The following is a 26,302-nucleotide window of genomic DNA, read 5'->3' on the forward strand; positions in this document are numbered from 1 at the left end:
TGTCTGTCTTGAAGTCATTGTGGTGTTCACACTGCGTGACACTAAGTAAATGATCAGCAACATGGGGTGACATACTACATGAGCTGACAACAACTGTCACTCATCGACTCAACACTGTCCCCAAACCGATTCGTCGTAATAATGAGTCATAAACACATCCACAGCTGTAAATCTCGGTTTAGTTAGAAAGGTAAGGGTCCACTGAACGGACATCTCATGGCAGCACGTTTAGTCCAACGAAGCAATAACATTGTAATATGGATAATAATCCCTTTGTTTACATTTCAGTTCTTCAGGGACAGAATTGTTTGTGTCCATTATGGAATAACTGCGTCTTGGTAGTAAAAAAACGGCATGGTTTTGTAGCATACAGTGTCACAAACAGAATGAGATGATCCACAAAAAAAAAAAGTGAAATATAGGTGGAAGATTGTTTATTTGAATTCTGGCGCTCTCTCATGACGGCTCGTGACGCGCGCTCTGACGCACCTGTCATCTGATGGAGGCGGAACTTAGCTTTGCTGGAACTTAACTTTTTTATTTTTCAACATTTTTTATATATGTTTGAGTGTTTTATGTTGAATGTGCCTGTATCTGCATGATTACCATCTGTTTGCGTGCAAATCAGCTCGTTATTACTGTGTAATCACAGTTATCGATGTGAACGCCATCTATATAAATAGAGTGCAATTTATTGACTTTATGGCGCATTTATATGATTACCATCTCCTTAACTGGCCATCAGCGCGTATTTTCATTGAAGTTCATTGTAAATATTGCATTTCTAACAATCCCAGGATGTTCTGTAATTGGCATACAAAGTAAACTTTTTTTTTTTTTTTTTTTCTTACTCAAATTATTCTTATTGTATTTTTCTAGTGCTCAAATAAATCACTTATATGATGTCTAAATTTCTGTCTATTGTTTTATAATTGAAAAAAAATATGCAGTGGTATGTTTAATGACTAAAATAGTTGGTAGAACCCTTCAATACAGTTGGTAAATATTTTTATATTTGTGGGGGGGGGCTAGACATAGTCTCAGAAAAATGATTGCAGGAATCACATTTTTCATGGTATCTCTTTCAGATTTGAAATAGAAACTCATGAGACATTTGACTTCCAACCCATTACATGGATTGCTCCAGGACTGATTTCATGTATTTTTATATCAAATTAAAAAAAAATTCAGTGTGGTAAAAAAATTTAAGGCACTTCAGTGTCTATAACTTTTAATATTTGAGCATTATCAACTCTGGTTGATAAAAAGTACAGCCCAAGGGTCTTCTTTACAAAGACACAAAAATTATGTGTCACACTGAAGTAAGGAACTGTTACAATTTTAAGTTAGGTAGGGCACTTTCAGCTGTGAGTCCCATAATGGGGGGTGCTGGCTAACAGGTTAACTGTTGGTTTTGTTTCCAAAGCTTCAGTACACAACGGCACTTTATGTCTGTCTTACGAATGTAACATTACTGCAAATGCTCTAAAGAATGCTGAACACAAGCACACATTTTTATCAAATCAGTGCTTCACACACACAGACTTTATTTGGGCGGGCCGCCCCAGGTATGGAGAAACATTTTTACTTTTTTTATTTTTATCCTCATACTTTTTTCTTTTTTTTTTTGTTTTTTTTTAATTTGCCCAAAATAATGAAACCATCCGCGATTGATTAACTAGTGTTAAATCTCCCCTCGCCCTACATGTTTCCTGTCTGCTCATTCTGTGTACACAAGAACTGTTTACTGCCGCTGATGTTCCCACGTGCGCTGCAGAGACGCAGCAGATATTTCACAGACACAGGGCTGGACAGTGCGGTCGCTTCAGTTGCAAATAAAAATAGATGTGCACAAACTGTAAAATGTATTTAAGAAACACGTGTGCGAATAAAGCAAAATCCCTCCGGGTGAGTTTTCTTAAATTTACTGTCATAAGTTTTCAATACATGAAATGGTAAAACAAACGTCATAATGATCATTTTAAGTTGTCTTATTTTGGGGATGGCAAAAACATAAATCGCGATACAGCCTATTGATTATTAAACTTCAAATTGATTTCATTAAAATAAAGAAAAAAAACACTTCGTTCAGACTGCTTCAAAGTGATTCTCACTCAATGAATAGTGCACATTTATTCCAAGTGATTTCTTATGAACTCGAGTTGATGAATTATGACAGTCTACTTTATGACCTTTATATAATATGTTTTAGACGGTTGTAAGAATGCATATTTTCTCTCTGGTCTGAAGGATCATTTCAAAATAAGAGTCCCGGTGTATTTCGGGCTTGTTTATAATTGTTTTTGTTTTGTTTGTTTTTTCCTGCCCATTATTTGTATTTTGGTTACACAATTAATTGTATTTAATTTAATTTCCATTTCATTCATAGTAAACTATTGTAGTTTCTGGCTGCTATGTTTCCCCACAGGAAGAAAAGACTAAGAACATTATTTGACCTGAATTATTCAATATATATATATATATTTTACTAGTATCAGTAAAATCTGTGTCCCAGTCACTGAGAGAGACAATATATGACAAAGGAGAACACTACCATTTAAATGCTGTAATTCTGCATCATTTACAATGCATATAATAACACATAGTATTAGTATGTAATTAACTCTCTGGGGTCTAAGGGGTTTTGGAGGCCTGGAGAAGTTTTGACATCCCCTGACTTTGGTGCTTTTTTTTTCAGTTTCTTTTAAACATATACATGGCTAAAGTCTGAAAAACACTATTACACTGAAAACACTAGTACAAACTGGGCTACAATAATATGTAAATAGCATGTATGTACATTATTGTGTGTTTTTGAGAAAACAACGTTTATGCGTGGTTAGTGAAAAACTAAAATTTTTTGAAGTCACTGAAATAAGGTCATAAACACATACAGAGCATTTATTCACAAGACTGTCAAACATAGACCTTGTAGCTTAGAATTTTTGCTTCAAAATGATGTGAAAGTCATCTTGTTTACTCGCTCACAGAAAACAATAGATTGATTAAAATTTTCTAAGACATTTTTGTTTCGAAAGGGCATATGCGAGTATGCGTGATTGACCATGAACCCACTTCTACACAAAGGCCCACATAATACAAAGTCCCGCATAATGAGCCTTTCAGGTCAGGTATGTGACTGAGAGGGAAGAGTTACAATAAAGAATGTGAGGACAAAATAAATGTATATTTTTTATGTTTGTAGTTTATTTAGAATATATTTAATTATCCCACAAAATAACTAGAGATTCACTTGCGAGTGCAGTTAAACAGTTTATTAGGAACAATCAAAGCTGACTTTCAAAGCTGAATTTTTAGCATCATTACTGCAGTCACATGATCCTTCAGAAAACATTCTAATATTCTGATTTTTTTTTTTTTTCAGTTTTTTTTTTTTATTAATTGAACGAACAGCATCGTTTGTAACATGATTATTGTATTTATCATTACTTGTGTGCTAAATAAAAGTTTTTAATTTCTATATATACACTGACTCCAAGCTTTTGAATTAGTAGTAGTGTAATATTGTTACACTTAGAGTAAGACTGGAGTAATGATGCTGAAAATTTAGCTTTGATCTAAGGAATAAATTAAGTTTTAAAATATATTCAAATAAAAAAGTTTGGGGGGGCAGTTATTTTAAATGGTAAAAATATTGTCACAATATACTGCTTTAGCAAATGCAACTTTCTGTATTTTGGATCAAATAAATGCAGGCTTGGTCAGCAGAAGATAATTCTGTACCAAAAACATTAAAAAATCTTACTGTTCAAAAGTTTTTTTGAGTGGTATTGTGTCATGTTGAAATATATAAATGAACATTTACATACCTGGCATTTCCAAAATGTACATTGTTTATGTGCTCTAAAGGACATACTTTTTTGAAGAGATGGGAGTGTGTGGCTCGCTTGGGCATAAGCTGTGTCCTGAGTGGGCTGCTTATTTGCATTGGCTCGCTTTTGCAACAGGTAATTATTTATCTGAACATAAAAAAGCATGCTGTTTAGCAAATTAAACTGCATTATTAACATAATTTAATGGTCACTGATACTAGTAGTAATTTGTAGGAAACACAGAACGAACACAATTACCACACAGCACATTTATTATAAGTGATATTTACAGCTTACTTGATACACTTTTACCTCAGACGATTGCAAACACCAATGGCGGGGTATAATAACATTCATAAATATTTACATGAGCAGATTTCCATGAACAGAAGCTTAGTTACATTCTTAAAAACACAAGCATGCTTTGTATGTGGGCCTTTACAATATATATATATAGGTATAAATGTATATGGCTATATTTATGAACAGAGAATAGCCTATAACAGTAAAGTTTTGTCTAATCATTCTTACTGACATTAAGCTAGCAACATTATAACTCCTATTACTTTTATATTATATTGCTGTCCATGTTATAGAACATAAAAAAAAAAAAAAAAAAACTCCTGGCATCGTGAAACATTGAGATTGATTGTAGTGTGAAACGTCATATAATGTTTATTTGATTATACATTTAGTCAGGAAAATTATAGTTTGGAAAAAGCCTAACTAGTAAAATGTTTACAAGTTATTTGAAATCTAATACCAGTAGATTAGTAATAAAAAAGACCGGTTTTATGATCTCTGTTGGGTCAAGACGCTTCATTTCTTCTTTCTGAGGTAATCCAAAATCTTATTCCTCTCAGCGGTTCTTATTGAGGTGAATTGTATTATTCCTCTCAGCCTGAAGTGCACAGTAACATTTAAAAAACATGAAGTACAGTCTCGCTGCTTTGTTTGCTGTGAAGTGGGCGTTTACCCACTGTGAGCTTCACGTAGACGATTGTAATATCAATAGCACGCTCGACTGGCCTCACCAGCCAACGTATCACGTTCATGGGGAGCAGTCTGCGACTCGCTCATGGCTTCCCTTGCCGCCCCCAGTTTTACAGCTCGGCATCCTACGAATGCGGCTGAAACTGAACTCCGGGTCCCACCTCACGCTTGGCGGCACGGCTGCTTTCGCGTCAGGGTCAACCAGGCCCTGTCTGGCAGCCCTGAAACCTTGGATGAACCCTGTCTGGTTCAGTCGTGGAGAACCCCTGCAGGCGGTTTCCAGAAGGACAGTGCTGTCGACAGATGCGTTCCAACCTGGGTTGGGGCGATTTGTGAGAGGGCAGACCAGCCTTTCGGCTCGTGTCACCACGAGGAGAGCCATTATCCATATCAACTGCCTCGAGATGCTGGCAGTGGAACGAGCCCTTCAATTCTTTCAGGCGATCTTGAAGGGGCACCACGATCCTAGTCCAATCAGACAGCATGACAATGGTGTTCTACATAAATCACCAAGGCGGCCTTTCGTCCAGGCCGCCTCTGCGCACTGGCAAAGCGCCTCTTGGAATGGACATTACCCAGGCTGCAGATCAGCTTGCCTGGCAAGACAAAATCTGGAAGCAGACATGCTGTCCTCGGAGCAATGCATCCCCTCGATGTGGATGCTCCATCCCCAGACGGTTCTCAAAATCTGGGAGATCTTCGGAAAGGCAGATGGTCAGACCTCTTCGCCTCAGAAGGCAACTCTCATGCCCAACCTATTTTTCGAAGGACACAGATGCCACTGGCCCACAACTGGGCCCAGCCTCCTCCTTTACGCTTTTCCCCTGGTCGCTTCTGATCCCTCAGGTCATCAGAACGAGTCAGGGAAGACAAGCACAGAGTCGTCCTGGTGGCCCCACTCTGGAGGAGCCAAGTCTGGTCTCTGAGCTATTCAGGCTTTCCACGAAAGCCCCATGGCCGATCCCCCTGAGGCGGGACCTCCTCTCTCAGGCGAACAGGACAATCTGGCATCCACAGCCAGAACTCTGGGCTCTGCACCTATTGTCCCTCGATGGGGAGCCTTTAAGCTTCCCCAGGGACATGCTACACCACCATTGCTCAGGTGAGAGCCTCGTCTACAAGACACCTCTATGCCCAGCAGTGGTCGGTCTGCGTTGACTGGTGCTCAGTATGAAATGAAGACCCTGTTGAGTGTGATGTACGGGTACAGACCAAAAAGTTTGGAAACCTTACTATTTTTAATGTTTTGAAAGGAAGTTTCTTTCTGCTCATCAAGCCTTCATTTATTTGATCAAAAATACAGAAAAAAAAAATGTAATATTGTGATATATTATTACAATTTAAAATAATTGTTTTTAAATTTATTATACTTTTATTTCTGTGATGCAAAGCTGAATTTTTAGGATCATTATCACATGATCTTTAGAAATCATTCTAATATGATGATTCATTATCAAAGTTGGAAACAGTTCTGCTGCTAATATTTTTTTCTGAACATGTGATACTTTTTTAGGATACTTTGAAAAAAAAAAAACAAAAAAAAAAAAAAAAAAAAAAGCTATGTATTTTGTAAAATATAAATATTTTGTATATACACTACAATATACACTACTGGGCAGTGATTTGGGGTCAGTAATTTTTTTTCTTTTTTTAAATAAAATCAATACTTTTATTCAGCAAGGATGTTAAATTGATAAAAAGTGATAGTAAAGAAAATATATTATTAGAATACATATTATTAGAATTTTTTTTATTTTGAATAAATGCAGTTCTTTTTAACCTTTTATTCATCAATATATTAGACAGCAGAACTGTTTCCAACACTCATAATAAATCAGATATTAGAATGATTTCTAAATCATGTCTGCATGTGATAGACTGGATGTTCCACATGTGACACTGAAGGCTGGAGTAATTATGCTGAAAATTCAGCTTTGCACTCACAGGAATGAATTATTATTTTTTTTAAAGTATATTCAAATAGAAAACTATTATTTTAAAGTTGTAATAATATTTCACAAGATTACTGTTTCTTCTGTATTTTGATCAAATAAATGCAGGCTTGATGAGCAGAAGAAACTTCTTTCAAAAACATTAAAAATAGTAATGTTTCCAAACTTTTGGGTCCTGTACTGTATCTCCGATACTGTCATTTCTCCAGGAGGATCTGGACAAGGGTCTTCAACCCTTCCACCCTCAAGGTGTATGTAGCAACCATTGCACCATTCCATGCTCCTATCGGCTGGCCAATCAGTGGGTCGAAACAGCCTATTGTGCATTTCCTGAGAGGTTATAGGTGGTTGAACCACCCACGTCCTCTCTCTGTTCCCACTTGGGACCTTTCCACGGTCCTCGAAGCACTCAAAGGGCCTCCCTTTGAGACACTACGTTCAGCTGGACCTTCGGCCCCTAATGCTCAAAACCGCTCTGCTACTTGCGCTACCATCGGTCAAGCGTGTCGGCGATCTGCAGGCCCTCTCGGTGAGCCTGCATGCCTTGAGTTTGGGCCCAATGACTCAAAGGTCATTTTTAAAACCCAGGCATGGCTACATCCCTAAAGTGCTCTCGACCCCGTTCAGAGCACAGGTCATTTCCCTCTCAGCGCTGCCTCCTTTTGTCGGGCGAGCGAGAGCTGGAATTTACTCTGCCCCAGTGAGGGGCTTTGAGGATCTACATTGAGCAGTCACAGCCGTTCCGGCAATCTGAACCCAGCTTTTTGTCTGCTTCGGTGGCCGCACCAAGGGGTTTCTTCCGTCTCAAAGCAGCGCCTCTCGCTAGCGTTGGATAGTCAACGCTATGCTCTGTTACTCCTCTATGGGCCTTGAGTGACCCCATAGGAGTAAGAGCCCACTCCACTAGAGGGATGGCCTCTTTGTGGGCCTGGTCTAGTTGTGTCTCTATCAAGGACATCTGTGAGGCGGCCAGCTGGTCCTCACCATCCACTTTTGTCAGATTCTATAACCTGGACATCCCGACCTTGCATGCTCGGGTCCTCTCGGTATGATACGATGGCCTCTATTGAACTCCGTCATCATGCCACCCTCCAGGGAGCTAGCTCCCTCTTAGCAAGTGTAGCGTAAAGGGTTCGACGGCTCCGCACTCTCACTTATCCCCTGGACCCCACAGTGTCCAAGATAAGTCTTGTCGTTCCCTACCGTGGCACGGCGTTGAGAATTCGTTCCCCATACACAGTATGAGTGAAGTATCGAAAGGGAACGTACTATGTTAACGAACGTAACCTCGGTTCCCTGAGATACAGAATGAGTACTGCGCTATATGCCGTGCCACGAGGCTGCGGCTTCGCAGTTGTCGTCGCTTCAGTCGTTTATGACCTGAATTCCTCTGGCGATTGCCTGCTTATATAGCCATTCGACCCGCCCATTTTGGGCAGACTATGGTGCGCAGCATTGCAACAGGCTTGCTGCAGCAGCTACGCAGGGCCGTCATTGGTTTAAAAATTTTTAACTGATTAAACCAATGGCAGTGCAGTTGCACTCCGTTATTGAAAAAAGGGCTTCAGCATCGAGGAAAAAAAAGGAGCTTTTCCCCCATACACAGTACTCGTTCCGTATCTCAGGGAACCGAGCTTACGTTCGTAACTCCGAGTACGTTTCGCATTTTGTTTGCATATGCATTACAAAGTATTTTTTTTGTTTTTTTTTTTTTTTTTTTTTTACTTAAAATGTATGAAAGCAAGTAAAGAAGGCTCCCTTTAAAATCACTGAAGTTGTTGATCAATGAAGCTCTTTTTTTACATTTTGTGCACTTTGTTGATTATAACTTGATTTTAAACGTAAGGACGTTTTATCTGTCCATTCTTTTCAGTTTCAATGATTAAGCTAAATCGTGCAGGTTTAATTTGTTAGTTTCTGTTTTAGTTAGGCCTAAATAATGGTGAGCGAAATTATACAGTGCCTCACGTTTTACTAAAATAAAGGAAATAATTCATAAAACGCAACAATTTCTTAATCTGTGTACAGACAGAAATCTTTTTTTTTTTTTTTTTTTTTCCAAAATAGTTGTCAAAATAAAGGACAGGTAAAATAACAAAGTTATGTGCATGAAATAATGCATGCTGTTTTATTAAAATAATTTTAAAATATAAATTAAAAATGTACTTGGTGACAAATATAGGCCTAATATATGAGAATATTGACATATAAATCCATGTAGCCTAGCTCATTAAAATAGGCTACCACCACTTTTCAATGCTCCGATGCAAAGTAAACCACCATTTTCTTTAGGATAATATAAACACAATTCATATTATATAAATAACGCTGCACACATTAAATGTTTCAAATCTAAAATATGGTGTAATACTGTGTGTAGCTTAGAGAAAATATAAGCACAGTGCTTTATACTTGACTTGACATTTATCCTGGATGAATTCGTTCTAAGAAAACACACATAACTTCATAAGTACTAAACTTCATCTGTAATATTAAATGTTGTAACTAGTGTTTTTCTTCTTTCATTTTCCCTGACCCCCCTGACTGCAGCCATCAAATGTAACACATCAGTGAGGCAAAGCTGATGGCTATTTGCAAAAATGGGTCTGATGCGTTTGTTTGATAACTTGTGGTTAAAGCGCCACTCACGGTCAAAAGTTGCAAATTGCACTTTGCAGGCGTGGTGGCGGCGGCACTCATGGCAGTACAAAATCTCATTCTGGTTGGCCACCTACTGTATATAAATATTAAATAGTACTGCACACATATTAAATGTTTCAAATCTAAAATGTGCGGTAATACTTTGTAGATTAGTGTAAATATAAGCACAGGCTCATAGGCTTGACATTTATCCTGGATGAATTCGTTCTAAGAAACGCACATAACTTCATAAGTACTAAACTTTCATCTGTAAATATTAATGGTTTTAACTACAGTGTTTTTCTTTCATTTTCTCTGACTGCAGCCATCAAATGTAACACATCGGCAAGTCAAACCTGACGGCTTTTTGCAAAAATGTCGCTATGATGCGTTTGTTTGATAATTGTGGTTAAAGCGCCACTCAGCGGTCAAAAGCTGCAAATGCACTTTGCAGATGCAGCGGCACTCACGGGCGGTAAAAAGCTCATTCTGGTTGGCTACCCACTGTACTTATTGCAAACACCCAATGACCCCCGGGTGTAAACGCATTCAAAATATTAACACCACAGCATATATTCATGAACAGAAGTTTAGTTACATTCATAAACACAAGCAAGCATGCTTTGTATTTAGGCATATACAATCCAAAACCTATACTTATAAACACATATGGCTATATTCCGTGAACAAAGAATAGCCTATCACAGTAAAATTTTGTCTAATCATTCTTACTGACATTAGGCTAGTAACACATAAAACTCATAATACTTTTGTATCATATTGCTGCCTATGTTATAGAACATTAAAAAAAAAAAATTAAAAAAAAGCCTGGCATCGTGAAACAGATGCTGTGAATGAAACTTCATAATGTTTCACATGAGTATACATTTAGTCAGGAATTATAGTTTGGAAAAATTCTAACTACTAAAATGTGTACAAGTTATGTGAAAACTAATACAAGTAGATTAATAAAAAATAGACTTACTCATGTTTATGATCTCTGCTGGATCAAGCTGCTGGAATTTTTTTTTTTTTCTGAGTTATTCCAAAGCTTATTCTTCTCGGCACGTCTTCTTGAGGTGAATTCTGTCTTATTCCTCTCAGCAAGTCTTTTTCTAAGCTGAATTCTGTCGTCTTCCTCATCAGCGCGAAGTGAACTGTAAAATTTTAAAAACCTTGAGGTACAGTCTCGCTGCTTTGTTTACTGTGATTTACATGCATGTGCTTTACGTGGACAATATAATATCTATAGTGCGCTCAGCGTGTGGCACAGTCGCATTAGATATAATGAAGGGAGACTTGAAAGACTGGACATTGTGTTGGTTTCCTATGGATTACTTTATCACAGAAATATTTGTTTTGCGATAAGAAAAGTTTTGAAACATTTTTGCTTAGTTGTAAAAAGTAGACATGTCAAGCTTTCTATAGATATATCTCTCATGTCTTTTCGTTGAGTATTTTGCTGAGTTACAGTTCATTTTTTCTAAATGAAGGTCACGCAGACAAAGGTGGCAAACAGCTCATCCTGTTTGTTTTCTTTATTTTAATAAATGCACAAAGTTTTGTTGTTGTTATGTGTGTATACAAATCAAGTAGACCCTATTTACATATTCGATTGATATATTGCTCTTAGCTGTACGATCAAAACTGAAAGTGTAATTTCAGTTTTTTAGGAATGTAACGATTTACCGCGAGCTGGTTAAAATAAATTCAAATATGTAACGATTCAAATCGGTTGAGATGCTAAACAAATCGCACATTCAGTTAGGAGTAGGAGTTTATATGAATGTATGTCTGAGGTGAACTTACTCTCTTTAGAAAAGATTTTATATGGTATTTTTTTTTCTTTTCATCTTGCCTCTATATAATGCGTATTAAAGTTCATAAGTGCAGCGCTGCTTTGTTTACAGTGGAAACCTAGGGGGAAGGGCCGATTACCGGTTTCAAGATATACCGCAATTTGAAATTTTTTTTTTCAAAAAACCACTAATATTTTTTTCATTATACCGTTCCTGCGGTATGGGCTGTTTTCCATGTTCCTCAAAGACTGAAAAGAGTAGGAATCCCTCAGGCTGAGTGCAGTGTAGAGAGTAACACTGACCCCTCCTCCTCCTGTTGGTGCGAGCGAGCGCGTCAGTCACGTTGGGTGTAGGATGGCCCAGGGACACTTCACATTGGAGAGTTCCTTTCCGTCTCGCGCACAGCCGTCATCCGAACAGCTTTCAAAAGTATACTTAACCGAAGATGAGTGCAGACGGATGAGCTTGACACATGCCCAGTACCATGGGTGTGGAAGCAGCTGTCCAATAAGCCCTCTTTATGACAAAAAATAACGTAATGCGGACGGTGCGTGGACGGCTGAAATATACTTTGGTCTTGTATGCGATTGGCAAACCGGCCTTTTTTTTGCCTTATTGCAACTCTCTGTTCTGGACTTGCACAACTGCATTGCAATGCAATCATTTGTTTCAAAATGTCATTTATGTTGAGAAAAAATGAAAGTCTGTTCAATGCCGTTAACACAGGCCAGAGAAAATATTGTAGCAGGCAGATCACTCACTGTTCATGAGCCACGAACTATTGGAAGAAAATCCTCAAAAGTGAGAGGGTTTTATATGAATGGTTTCTGAGGGGAGCTGACTGTCTTCTGAAAAGTTTACGTGGTATAATTTCACAAAGCTTGTCAGAACATTGTTTTTGCTTCAAATTGTGTTATTAAATCAAATTATATGTATGATTATTATTATTATTATTATTATTATTATTATAAATAACAATAGCAATATAACAAGAGCATTATATGAAATGATATAAATATGTATATGAAGTATATACACTAAAATTAAATTACTGTAATTACAGAATTTAGGTTAAATAAAGATGTACTTTTTTTTCTTTTTAGGAAACAAAGCATAGAAAAAAAATAACTAATTCTAACTGTTCCAATTTCTGTATGTGGCCTCAAAAACAAAAATATATTGTGTCTTGCGGGAATTATTATTATTTTTTTACCCAGTTATTTTAAAAAGAACACATTTCAGAGGTGTATTTACAACAATAGCGTAAAACTGTGATATTTTTGCTTAAGGTAATCATACCATCAAAATTCTCATATTGGCCCATGCTACTGCTGGCAGAGAGTGAATCTGTGTCTCATTCAGCTTGTCTAATGTTTCTGTTTCATGCAGATATTTGTATGTATACGTTTCACCAAAAATGAAGTCAAATCATTCTGTTTTTGCTTCAAATTTTGAAATTATACACTCTTATTTAGATTAAAAAAACTGCTCATTGTTGTATGTATGCATATCATCTTTGTGACATGCAACACCTGCAGCCCTCTCCAATAATTTCTCATTTTCCCACTTCCCCCCGTTTGACTGGAAGAGAGTGGAGGTACTGGTGCTGCTCATCTCTAATGATTGGAAATTTTAATCCTTTACCATCTTTGGGTTAATCAACAGTTCCTTGAATCTCATTCCGTTACTGTTACCTACCCTCTTAAAATAACATTTTTGTAGTTGTTGTCTATCGACCCCCAGTACCACTAGGTAACTTTTTCTGATGAATTAGATGTGCTGCTCTCAACCTTTCCTGAGGATGGTACTCCCCTAGGTTGATGCTTGGAGATTTCAACATCCACCTAGATAAACCTCTATCTGCGGACTTCCACACTCTGCTTGCCTCTTTTGATCTCAACCGAGTGTCAACTACTGCTACTCACAAATCAGGCAAACCAACCTGGACCTTATTTACACACAACACTGCTCCACTGATCATGTATCTGGTTACTCCACTGCACACCTCAGATCACTTCCTCCTCACACTCTTAACCTCAACATGGTTCCTGACACATCACTTACCCCAACACATATCATCTTTCGATGTAACCTAAAAAAAAAACTCACTCTCACCCTCCCGGCTATCTGCAATGGTTTCATTCTTGGCTTCCTTCCCCTTAAAACTGTTAGCATCTTTTTGATGCTAAAACAGTGCTAGCTGATACTTTCTGCTCCACATACTTACATCTGTTTAGACACTGTTTGCCTCTTGTCTTCCAGGCCAGACGTACCACCCCTTCAGCCCCTTGGTTATCTGATGTTCTACGGCGAAAACATCGTTCTAAGCTTAGAGCTGCTGAACGGGTGTGTGCGCAAATCCAAAAAATACTACTGACCTTAACCCTCTGGAGGTCTAAGGGTATTTTTGGGGCCTGTTGAGAAAGTTTTGTCATGCCCTGACATTTGTTTTTTTTCAGTTTCTTTAAAATATCTAAATGGCTAAAGTCTAATCTCACTGTAATCAGCACAAGCTGGGCTATAATAATATGTAAGCAGCATGTATGTACATGATTGTGTTTTTGAGAAAAAAATGTTATGCGTGGTTAGTGAAAAACTAAAAATGTTAAATCACTTTGATAAGGCAATAAAACACCTACAGAACATTGGTTCCCAGGACTTTTGAGAAACTGGAGCTTGTAGCCTAGAAATTTTTTTTCTAAATGATGTAAAAAATCATCTTGTTTATACTCACTTACAGAAAACAATATATTGATTTAAATTTTCTAAGACACTTTTTGTTGGTAAAAGTCATATGCGAGGTAGGCGTCAACTATCATGAATACCATTGTGATTCACACCTGAGAAGACAAAGGCCTGCATAAATGAGCTGCATAATGAGCCTTCAGTCAGGTGTGTCACTGAGAGGGATTGAGTTACAAGAAAGAATGGGAGGACAAAATAAATGTATATAATTTTATGCTGGTAGTTTATTTAGAATATATTTAATTCATCCCACAACATAATTTAATATTCACTTGTGAGTGCAGTCAAACAGTTTATTAGGAACAATCAAAGCTGACTTTCAAACTGAATTTTTTGCATCATTACTCCAGTCACACAATCCTTCAGAAATCTTTTAACAATCTTATTTTCTACAAAAAATGTTTATTGTTATTATCATTATTATTATTATTATTATTATTAATGTTGAAAAAGAGCTGAGAATTTTTTTTTTTCCAGTTTTTTTAGCAGGGGGGATAAATTGAAAGAACAGCATTGCTTGTTACATTTGTTACAGTTACATTTATTTGTTACATTTATAATTTACATCAAGCTTTTGAATGGTATAGTATTGTATATTGTTATTGAAACTTCATAATAATTTCACTTGATTGGCTACATTTAGTCAGGAATAAAAGTTTGGAAAAAGTCGTCTTGGAAAAAGTCTAACTAGTAAAATGTTTACACGTTATGTGAAAACTAGTACAAGTATATAAATAAATAAAAAAAGATTACTCATGTTATGATCTCTGCTGAATAAAGTGCTTCATTCTTTTTTTCTTGAGGAAATCCAAATCTCTAATCCTCAACCACATCACATCTTTTTGGGTGTGAATTATGTCTTATTCCTCTCATCGCGAAGCAAACAGTAAAATAAAAAAAACTTGAAGAACAGTCTCGCTGCGTTGTCTTCTGTTGTGTGGGGGTATTCAAGCCGCCGCGCGCTCAGTGAAACATTTTGGAATCTGTAATAGCGCGTTCAGCGCGGGGGCATGGTCGCATTAGAAGATAATGAAGGGAGACGTGAAAAAACGGACATCGCGTTGTTTTCATGTGGATTACTTTATCACCGAATATTTGTTTTCGGTTTAGCTTAGTTTAGTTTAAAAGTAGACATGTCAGGCTTTCTTTAGATATCTCTCTGCATGTCTCTGTTGTTGAGTATTCACTGAGTTACAGTTCATTTTAATGACGTGTTTGTAAATGAAGATCAGCGCAGACAAAGGCTGCAGACAGCACACCTTGTCTAACTCTCGCATGCTTTTTAAAACTTTTCCTCGCTCCTTTGTCCTCCTCCTCCCCCTCCTGCTTCATCTCTAATAGCTGACGATTTTCCACACCACAATCCATCAAGCACATCTCACCAGCAAACATACACTCATTCACATCCTTCTCTTCACTCTCTGAGGCAGAAGTCTGCAAACTCATCACTTTAATAATCATCCTACTACTTGTCCGCTTGATCATATTCCATATCATCTCCTTCAAGCCATTTCTCCTGCAGTTGTACAAAACCGATTCCAAAAAAGTTTAAATAAAGTGGGACACTGTACAAATTGTGAATAAAAACAGAATGCAATGAGGTGGAAGTTTCAAATGTCAATATTTTATAGCTGTACAACATAGATGACATATTCAAATGTTTAAAAACTGAGAAAATGTATAATTTTAAGGGAAAAAATAAGTTGATTTTAAATTTCATGGCATCAACACATCTCAAAAAAGTTGGGACGAAGGCCATGTTTTACAACTGTTGTGGCACCCCCCCTTCTTTTTTTATAAACTAGTCTGCAAACGTCTGTAATTGGGGACCGCGGAGACCAGTTGCTCAAGTTTAGGAATAGGAATGTTTGTCCCATTCTTTGTCTAAAATACAGGCTTCTAGTTGCTCAACTGTCTTAGGGTCTTCTTTGTCACATTCTTCCTTCCTTGATGATGAGCAAATGTTTTTCTATGGGTGAAATGAAAAGATCTGGGACTGCAGGCTGGCCATTTCAGTACCGGATCTCTTCTTATACGCAGCCATGTGATGTTGTAATGATTGCAGTATGTGGTCTGGCATTGTCATGTTGGAAAAACCATGCAAGGTCTTCCCTGCAAGAGACGACGTGTCTGGGGTGGGAGCCATATGTTGTTCTAGAACTTGGATATACCTTTCAGCATTGATGGTGCCCTTTCCAGATGTGTAAGCTGCCCCATTGCACACACACTCGATAATCAACCCCATATCATCAGAGATGCAGGCTTCTGAAACTGAGCGCTTGGATAAACAACTTGGGTTGTCCTGGTCCTCTTTTTGTTCCGGTATGACATGGGCGTCCCAGTTTTCCAGAAACAAGAGCTTCAATTTTGATTTGTCTGACCACAGACACAGTTTTCCACTTTGGACCAGTCCATTTTTATGAGCGCAGGCTTGAGGGACCGAGATAAACGCCTGCACTTATGGATCATGTTTAGATATGGCTTCTTTTTGACCTCTTAGAGTTTTAGCGGCGGCAACGGCGAATGGCACGGTGGATCATTGTGTTCACCGACAATGTTTTCTGAAAGTATTTTCCTGAGCCCATGTTGTGATTTCCATTAGAGTAGCATTCCTGTATGTGATGCAGGGCCCGAAGATTCACGGGCATCCAGTATGGTTTTTCTGGCCTTGACCCTTGCGCACAGAGGATTGTTTCCAGATTCTCTGAATCTTTGGATGGTTATTATGCGCTGTATGATGATGATAAACTTCAAACTCTTTGCAATTTTTCTCTGAAAGTGAAGAATGATCCTTTTCTGATATATGCTTCATATTTTTTGTAGCAGCAGCCATTGGGGGAATTGGGTGTTTCCTCTGCTCCATCTTGACTTCTGAGAGACAATGCCACTATGAGTGGAGGCTCTCTTTTATACCCAATCATGTTGCCAATTGACCGAATAAGTTGCAAATTGGTCCTCCAGATGTTCCTTATATGTGCATTTAACTTTTCCGACCTCTATTGCTACCTGTCCCAACTTTTTTGGAATGTTGTAGCTCTCCATGAAACTCCAAAAAATGAACCAATATTGGGCATGACATTTCAAAAATGTCTCACTTTTCAACATTTGAATGTTTCTTATATTCTATTGTGAATAAAATATAAGTCTATGAGATTGGGTGAATTTTATTGCCATTCACTTTTTTACTCACAATTTGTACAGTGTCCCAACTTTTTCGGAAATGGGTTTTGTACCTGCACTCACTCACATCTTGAACAAATCCCTTTCATACAGGTGTTTTCCCTATCATTTCGACAGGCTCATATTAACTCCACTACTTAAGAAACCCACCCTCAACCCATCTTTTTGTTCGAGAACTACAGACCAGTTTCCTCTTCTTCCTTTTCATTGCAAAAACACTTGAACGAGCTGTTATCAACCAAGTCTCTACCTTGCTCAACAACAGAACAACCTCCTTGATTCAGCAACCAATATCCGGCTTCAGAAGTGGACATTCAAACTGAGAATGCCTTGCTCTCAGTTGTTGAAGCCCTAAGACCTGGCAAGAGCGGAAATTCCAAATCTTCATACTTATCTTGCTTGATCTATCTGCTGCTTTGACACACGTTAACTACCAGAGCCTCATGTTTCAACCCTACTGACAAAGGGCATCTCAGGAACACCCCCCACACTCCAGTGGTTGAGTTCTTACCTCCACACCAGATAGGTCCTTCAGCCACACCATAATTGTTGTATTGGAGAGGTGAGTTTTGTGTTTCCTTCAGGGTGAGCAAGTGCGCAACATCTAACTACTGGGGGCCTCAGGGCTCAGTTCTTGGACCACTTCTCTTCTCTTTGTCTACATGGGCATCATTAGGTTCTGGTCATTCAGCAACCTGGCTTTTCCATACCATTGCTATGCTGATGACACTCAACTCTACCTCTCATTCCATCCTGATGATCCATCGAGGTAAGCTGTTCGCATCCAGCTTGTCACTCGAACAGACATTTCTTGCTGGATGAAGGACCATCCCACTTTCAACTTCAACCTTGCCAAGGACAGAAACGCTTGTGGTTCCAGCAAAACCAATCATTTCATCACAATTCACCATTCAAGTAGGCACATCAACATAACTCTTCCTTCAAAAAACAGCCAGAAACCTTGGAGTTTATGATTGATGAGCATCAGCTAACTTTCTCAGACACACATTGCTAAAAACTGTCCGGTCCTGCAGATTTGCTTTATTCAACATTAGAAGATCAGGCCCTGACCTTCTTTTGGAACATGCTGCACAAACCTCCTTGTTTTTCAAAAAACTCTTGTCCTGTCCCGGCTAGACTATTGCAACGCTCTCTTGGCAGGTCTTACCAGCGCAGTTCTATCAAACCTTACACAATTAAATCCAGAACGCTTTTTCTTGCCAGCAAGATGAATTTTATATGAGCCGAAAAGAATACACCGTCCACACCTCTGTTTATCAATTTGCACTGGCTACCATGTAGCTGCTAGCATAAAATCAAGGCATTGATGTTTGCCATACAAAAACCACCACCGGGCTCTGCACCCCTTTACCTAAATTCATTACTTCAGACTTATGTGCCCTCTAGAAGCTTGCGTTCTGCAAATCTTGTCGTGAACGTCGCTCTGATTGTGCCATCCCAAAGAAGGCACAAAGTCACATTTTACGGACTTTTAAATTAAATGTTCCCATACTGGTGTGAATGACCTGAGCAACTCATCATCCCGAGCAGCGAGTCCTAGCCATTCTTCTTCAAGCAACGGTTCGCGTTTAAAACACAATCTCGTTCCAGCTTTGATTTGCCCCCTCTAACTTTTGCACTCACTATTATCGAATCTTATTCTTAGCATTAAATTTAAAAAAATAATTAACCTTGTCTACTCTTTTTGTATTCTATCTATTTTCGTTAATTTTGTATACAATTATAAATAGTTAAAAAGCCTCTTCACAACAACTAGCGTGCTCGATTGCTTTTTCCTTCATTCTATCAGTTTTTTTTTTCTTATTATATTGATTTAAACAGCCCTTGTCTACGTATGACGGCATTAGAGGCTAACTGCGGGACTTGTGATTGCAATTATACTATCATTGCTCTTTTGTTGTTTGGATTTTTGCTCATTGTACTCAATTGTAAGTTGCCTTGGATTAAAAGCGGTCTGCACATAAAGACTGTTGTAAATGTAAATGTAAATAAAGCTATAAATTACATGTATATCATACCGATTACTACCCGGTTATTTCGTTTGTAGTGTTATTTACTCCTGTATCGATTATTTGACTGTAGCAGTATCTTACGCTGATCCCTTATAACAGTGTGGACAGAGTAGGGGTCTGCTCCTGTCATCGAGGATTGTACTCGCTCTCCGCTCCCGCATATATTCTAAGATTGCATTTATAATTGTCTCCGGAGCCGCTAATCAGTGTCGGGATGAATGAGCACTCTTGCCGCTGTTTACGTTCCCTTTGCCGATTTCGAAATGCACTGTTGCACTATTGTGTACAGGGAGCTGATTATCGTACAAGAAAAGATAGTTGTCAGTGAAGCTACGGAGTAGCGACTACTGCGCAGTTGATGGAATTTTCAGTCCAGCTCTCAGTGCATGAAATATACATTACCTCGGTGGTCCCATTCCTGTATTGCGATTTTTTTCTCTTCTTCGTTTCTCCTTTTTCTTTTCTACTCTTTTTTCTTTTTCTTTCTTTTCTTTTTTCTTTTTTTTCTTTCTGGCCTTTTCTTTTTCATTAATGTTTTGTTCACGGATACACCCGCCAAAAGGTTGAGTCCCACACAATTATCATTTTATTTCTCCGCATGTTCCCACACACAAACATCACAAATCTCTGCCCTCCTACCTGCAGCTCCACCCATCTATAGAGTTTCGCTCCTGTGCTGCACCCTGTCACTGCAGTGGCTAGGTCCCAACGGTTACTTGCGTGCAGGTCTCTTACTCTCCGGATCTGTCTGAGTAGTAGTAAAATCCTCACACCATGGTGTAGTCTTGTGGTCATCCCTCCTTTCTACCCGATTTGGAGTCAGTCAAATCTGGACTTCACTGTCAAGCATACTTAAATTGCTCCTCCCTTTAATCGTACTGTCGCACAAAATTAGGTTTAAATAGCGTTTGAATTGTTTACCAGGGGGATAAGACTTCAATGCAAATACCCACGCTTGTGTGTGTTCTGGTTGATATATAGCTATAGATAGCATGAGATAATATGATGTGCTGTAAATGTGCATTTTAGAGATACTGGCTTTACCGTTTCATGACACTGCATTTCTTATTCATATTAGTTTTTTTTTTTTTTTTTTCTGGAAATTAAGGCTTATTAGTGCATTTCTTAAAAAAAAAAACAAAATGGATGTGTTATCATGGAAACAATATATTAAACATCAATAATCCTTTTGACTTAGTTTCAAAAATTTTGTCAGTAGTTTTGGGCATTATTTGGACCAAATTTGGTTGGACAGTTCAGTCGGGTGGAGCTAAGAATCTCATTGAAAGAACATTGTTATTAAAGACCAGAGGGCTTACATGATTTGTAATGTCATTTTCATTTATTAATTACACTCTGTACATCTTGCATTTACTTCTTTGTCTAGGCTCCTGAATGGATGTCTTGAGCGCATTTCGCATCCCTCAGAAGGAATAAAGCCATGTACCCTGATTACTTGCTAGAGAGTCGAACAGTGGAAATTAAGCTGCGGTCGTTTTCAGAGCTGGGATAGAGAGGGTAAGTCATGATCATGGCTTTCTTTGGCCTTTTGTACCACATTTAACCTGATGCTTTGCTTTCAGGTAGCTCGAAGACGATGACTGTGTGTCTTCAACAGTCACACCTAATGGAAGATTAAATGAGATCAACTAATTTTGTTCTTCACAGGCAAAACTGAAATCAATTTATGTCTTTAAGGCATTACCATGCACATCTGCACTCCCGTTTGCACACTAGCTTTCTAGGCTTGAGGCATGCGTCACGCCATTATAATGCAACTTTTTGTGTTTGTGGAAGATAAGGTGCTCTTGCTTAATTAGATTAATGATATTTTTTTGGCAGTGGGCAGTGCAGTGATATTCATTACCAGGTGTACTTATATCAGATGATTATTATTGTAAGGCAGTAGCTAATGGTTGAGGTCAGGGAAGGATTTGCAGCTTTACTTGCCACACTAAATTTCTGTCAATCAATATCGGTATTCATGGTCGTGCAAGCAATGAACTAGATTTAAAAAGCTGGAACACCCTTTGGTAGGACCTGTATTTTAAAGGGGACTTAACACCACATGGTTTGGCCAAAGCGCCTTTGTGTTGTATCTTGGAGTTACCTATATAGTACGTGTTGTTAACTTCATATTTACTGGTGATCGGTTTTATTCTGCTATGAGGTGGGAACGATAGAGTCACAAGCATTTCTTAGCCAATTGCAAACACAGAAATATGTTTTATTGCAGTTTTTACTTACAGCCTGCTGCGCAATGAATCTTGTCGTAGGAGGCTGAGCGAAGCTACCGACCAGAAGGGTCTGGCTGCAGATCTTTGGTACACTTACACTCTTCAGACCTTGCATTCTCCGACATGCACTCTCAGATCACTTGATGCTTCGCTAGTGACATCACACTGCAGTCTTTACTTTTATATTTTGTCTATTTATCTGGTTACTTGTGTTTTTGAAAATCTCAACATTTTACAACAGTAGCCAGGTGGTTAAGACAAGGGAAAAATAAAATAAATTACTCCGTTTTAAAACCGTTTTTTGAACAGTTCAAAACTTTGAATTTTTTATTTTAAAAACTTGGTTTTGCCTGTATTTATTAAGGTTGCTAAAATCTAGAGCATGATGACACTTATTTTTTAGTGTGCATGTGTTGTGGTCATTGGATGGATATCCATTGCGTATATATTGTGTTGTGTCGTTGTACCAGCGTGATGTTGGAGCGTGTTGGCGGTCTACGCCAAATATTTTCCCTACTTAGGGGACAATAAAAGTTTATTAGGCATTTCATTACGATTGCACTTGCATATCGCCACTTGCACTCTCCTTGTACCTGCGACGTCCCGTGTAAGGACATAATGCATATAAAATGTAATAAACTAATTCAATATTGATGCTGCAAGCACCAGTCGAGCTGATGGGCCCAAGCCATCAGTCACAAATGGTGCCACGCCCCAGTGGCATCAGGACAAAAACTGTTGTCCACAGCGGGGCACATGACAGTTCTTACAGTAATACTCTGGTGGCCGTCAATGTTTCCGGATGCTACACGGCAATTAACGGTGTAATCCCCACCCCTTCAAGGACCGGCTGGAAATCTCTACTCATATCATCATAAACTACTATCTAACTTTTAGAGGTAAACCCACTTTACATACTAAGGTTTCATTTTAGTAATATTAACACTCTATAAGTAAGAATGAGACAGACAATAAGTTTTACTATAGCCCGTCAGTTCATCTTCCCAACTTACATTAAAACACTTTTTACTTGTTAACACCATTGTTCCTGCCTGTGAACTCACCCATCCACCACCCCTTCCCCTCTTACTTTCCCCCGGAGTGGGTTTTGCCCGACTTTCCTTGTTTGCCCATGTCCCCGTTTCCGACTAGATTCCCGACATGGGCAACTTTCATCTTGCCTAACTCATTCTATTATAAAGATCTACGCCTCAACGCATCGACGCAGCGCGCTGTTTTCACATGGAAAGCTTATCAAAAAGTATAGATAGATGTGTGTAAGCCGTACACATCAAAACTGCGAGATTTCCAAAGCAGAACATACCAGAATCGTTGTACTAACGAGTCATAAAAACACATCCACAGCTGTAATTCCCCGTTTAGTTAGGAAGGTAAAGGGTCCATGACCTAAATCCATGGAGCACGTTTAGTCCAATGACCGCAATACGGTGGAATATGGATGACATCCCTTTGTTTACATTTCAGTGTCCGTTATGGAATAAACCGCGCTCAGAAAACTGCCTCTTGGTAGTACACACAAAAGGGTTGTGGTTGGTGTCGCGTACAGTGTCACAAACAGAATGAGATGATCCGCCAAAAAAAAAGTAGAAAAGATCGGAGGAAGTTTTGTTTATTTGAATTTTGTGTGATCTCGTGCTGCACGCGCTCTAACGCCCCTGTCATCCTGATGGAGCCCGAAAAACTTAGCGATCGCCTGTTTCTTTTACTTTTTCAACATTGTTTATATATATGTGTGTGTTTATGTTAGATGTTGCATGTACCTGCATGCTTACCATCTATTTGAGTGCAAATCAGACTAGAAACCGTTTCAGAAAAATAGTTTTAGGGAATCTCATTTTTCATAGTATCTTCAGAATTGAAATATAAACTCAGAGACATTTGACTTTCAACCCATTAATTTTCTAGATTGCTTCCAGGAGTGATTTCATATATTTTTATAGCACATAAATAAAATAAAATAAAATTCAGTGTGGTAGAACATATCTTCAAGGCACTTCGGTTGCTCTATAACTTCTAATATTTTTGAGCATTATAACTCTGGTGATAAAAAGTAAAGCCCCAAAGCTGCTTCTTCCAAAGACACCAAATTTATGTGTGTCAACAACACTGAGTAAGGAACTGTTACAATGTGAAAGTCGTAGGGCACTTTAGCTGTGAGTCCCATAATGGGGGGTGCTGGCTAACAGGTTAATACGTCTGTGAAAAATATATTGTTCATTGTTAGTTCATGTTCGGTAATGCATTACTAATGTTAACAATGAGAACTTGTTAATAGAGGTTTCCAAGACATTTTACCAATTCAAAAACCGATCTTAATAACGCAGGAATGAAAGTTAAAAATTATTAACTCCCCATGAAGAAATATTCTAAAACAATGCAATACAGAAATGCAAAGTTAAGACATGACCATTGCCAAAAATGATGGACTGGGACGCAGGGCCAGAAAAAAACAGGTGGTTTTGGGGCCTGGAGAAGTTTTGTCATGCCCTGAAGAATGTTGCCGATGCCGATAACAAAAAAAGGTGTAATATCGGCGCCGATAATCGGCCATCGCCGATAATCGGTGACCCCTAATCCTAAATGGCTAAAGTATAATCTCACTGTACAGCAAAAACTATGCTATATCTACTATTTGTGAGCAGATGTATTACATGATGTGTTTTGATGAAAAAATAAAATGTTATGCTAGTGGTTAAGTGTAGTGCAAACAACTAAAAATGTTAAATCACTTGAAAAGGCAATAAAACATACAGAAAATTGGTTCCCAGGAAATTTTTGAGAACTGGGGTTTGGTTTAGGGCCCCTAGAATTTTTTTTTTCTAAATGATGTGGAAAATCATCTTGTTTACTCACTACAGAGAAGAAGGATAGAGAAGAGAACAGAGCAGAAAAACAATTATGATTTTAAATCTTTCTCTAAGGCACTTTTTGTTGGTAAGAGTTAATATGCGAGTAGGCTTCCACTATATGAATTAACACCTGGAAGACAAAGGCTCTGCATATGAGCTGCATATGAGCCATTCAGTCAGCTGTGTATGAGGCGGGCTGAGTACAAGAAAGAATGTGAGGGACAAATAAATCATAATATATTTCATGTGTAGTTTATTTAGACTATATTTAATTATCCCACAACATAATTTAATATCACTGGTGAGTGACAGTTTTAAACAGGTATTAGGAAAAATCAAAGTGACTTTCAACTGAATTTGTTTGGCTCATTACTCAGCACACAATCCTCAGAAGATCCTGTTTAACGAACGCTTATTTTCTACAGAAGTAAAAAAAAACATTTATTGTTATTATTATTATAATTATTATATTATTATTATTATTAGTAGTATATTAATTTGAAAAGAGCTGAGGCATATTTTTTTAGGTTTTTTAGGGGGGAAAAAATTGAAAAGAACAGCAATTGATGTTACATTGTTACAGTTACATTTATTGTTAAATTTATATATTACATCAAGCGTTTGAAGGGGTATAGTAGGTATATTGTTATGAAACTAATATATTTCATTGATTAACATTGTAGTCAGGAATTATAGTTGGCCAAACAGAAAAAAAAGTTTTGTGGGAAAAAGTGTGTTCGTTAACTAGGTAAAATGTTTACCACCGTTATGTGAACAACTAGTACAAGTATAGAAATAAATACAAAATAAGAGACTTACTCTGTTATGAACTTGCTGAATAAAGGCTTCATTATTTTTTTTGAGAATCCAAATCTCAATCGCTCAAACACATCACCATCTTTTGTGGGGGAATTAGGGTCTTATTCCTCTAAGGACATAGAAAGATCAAACAGTTTAAGAATAATAAAAAACTGGGAAGAACAGTCGCTGCGTTTGTCTTTCGTTTGTGGTGGGGTATTCAAAAGCGCGGCGCTCAGTGAAACATTTGAATACTAAAAAAAAGCTGCGCCTCGGGCGGGGGGGCTGTGTAGCATAGAAGATACATGAAGCGAGACGTGGGAACCAAAGGACATCGCGTGGTTTTATAGATTACTTTAGCACAGAAATTTGTTTTCAGCTAGCACTTGTTTAGTTTAAAAGTAGAAATGTCAGGCGTTGGCTAGAGATATCTCCTCTCATGCTCTCTCGTTGAGTATTCACAGAGTTACAGTGCATTTAATGACGCACTTTGTATCTGAAGATAGCGGCAGACAAAGGCTGCTCAGAACAGGCACTCCTTGTTCTGTTTATCTTATTTTAGTGCCAAAGTTTTGTTAGTTAGAGGTCGTATACAAAAAAAAGTAAGACTTTACAGTATCACGATTTGATGTATTGCACTAATCTGTACGATCAAACGAAAGTGAATTAAGTGTCCTTTTCAGGGTATAAGGAGAAAATACCCCAAAATGCGGTATACTCGTGAATCACTCCAGAGGGTTAATGTGGGTAATGATACGTTTTTTATTCAGTTCTGCAGCGCTTTTCAGGATAGGAGCTGGAATAAAAAATTAACTCCTAAAACTTACTGACAGATTCCGGAAGATAAATTCTTCAAACAGTGGTACAAGGTGATGTGGTGCTGGTTCTTCAAGTGTCACTCAAAGCGTATCTGTCCATAAAGCCTATCTTAAAAAAAAAAGTCTTAATATACAGTATTTCACTATACTTCATGTTATTCTAATTAAGTGAAGGTCATTTTTTTATGATTTTTAATCCAAGCAACGTCTCTCAGAACCTGACACCTTGTAATTCTGGAGACTCCAGGAAAGTTGCATTTCTGGAAAATAGTGGTGCTGGAGACTAAATGCTTCCTGATGGTTTCTCCCCTAATTCTTCACTTTAATTTTTAATTATTTTGCAGTTAACGTTTGTCTTTTCTTCTCCACCTGTTTTTAACAGTAAAAGAAAACATGCCTAATAA

At 38.0% G+C, this 26,302-nt stretch overlaps 1 protein-coding gene across 1 annotated transcript in view; it reads left to right on the plus strand.

The window, feature by feature from the left end:
* LOC122148743 (NADH dehydrogenase [ubiquinone] 1 beta subcomplex subunit 9-like) overlaps positions 1-26,302 on the plus strand; it is a 146,127-nt gene that overhangs the window by 87,856 nt on the left and 31,969 nt on the right. The window lies entirely within an intron of this gene.

Source organism: Cyprinus carpio, chromosome A19 (genome assembly GCF_018340385.1).
Source record: "Cyprinus carpio isolate SPL01 chromosome A19, ASM1834038v1, whole genome shotgun sequence".
NCBI classification, from domain to species: Eukaryota; Metazoa; Chordata; class Actinopteri; order Cypriniformes; family Cyprinidae; genus Cyprinus; species Cyprinus carpio.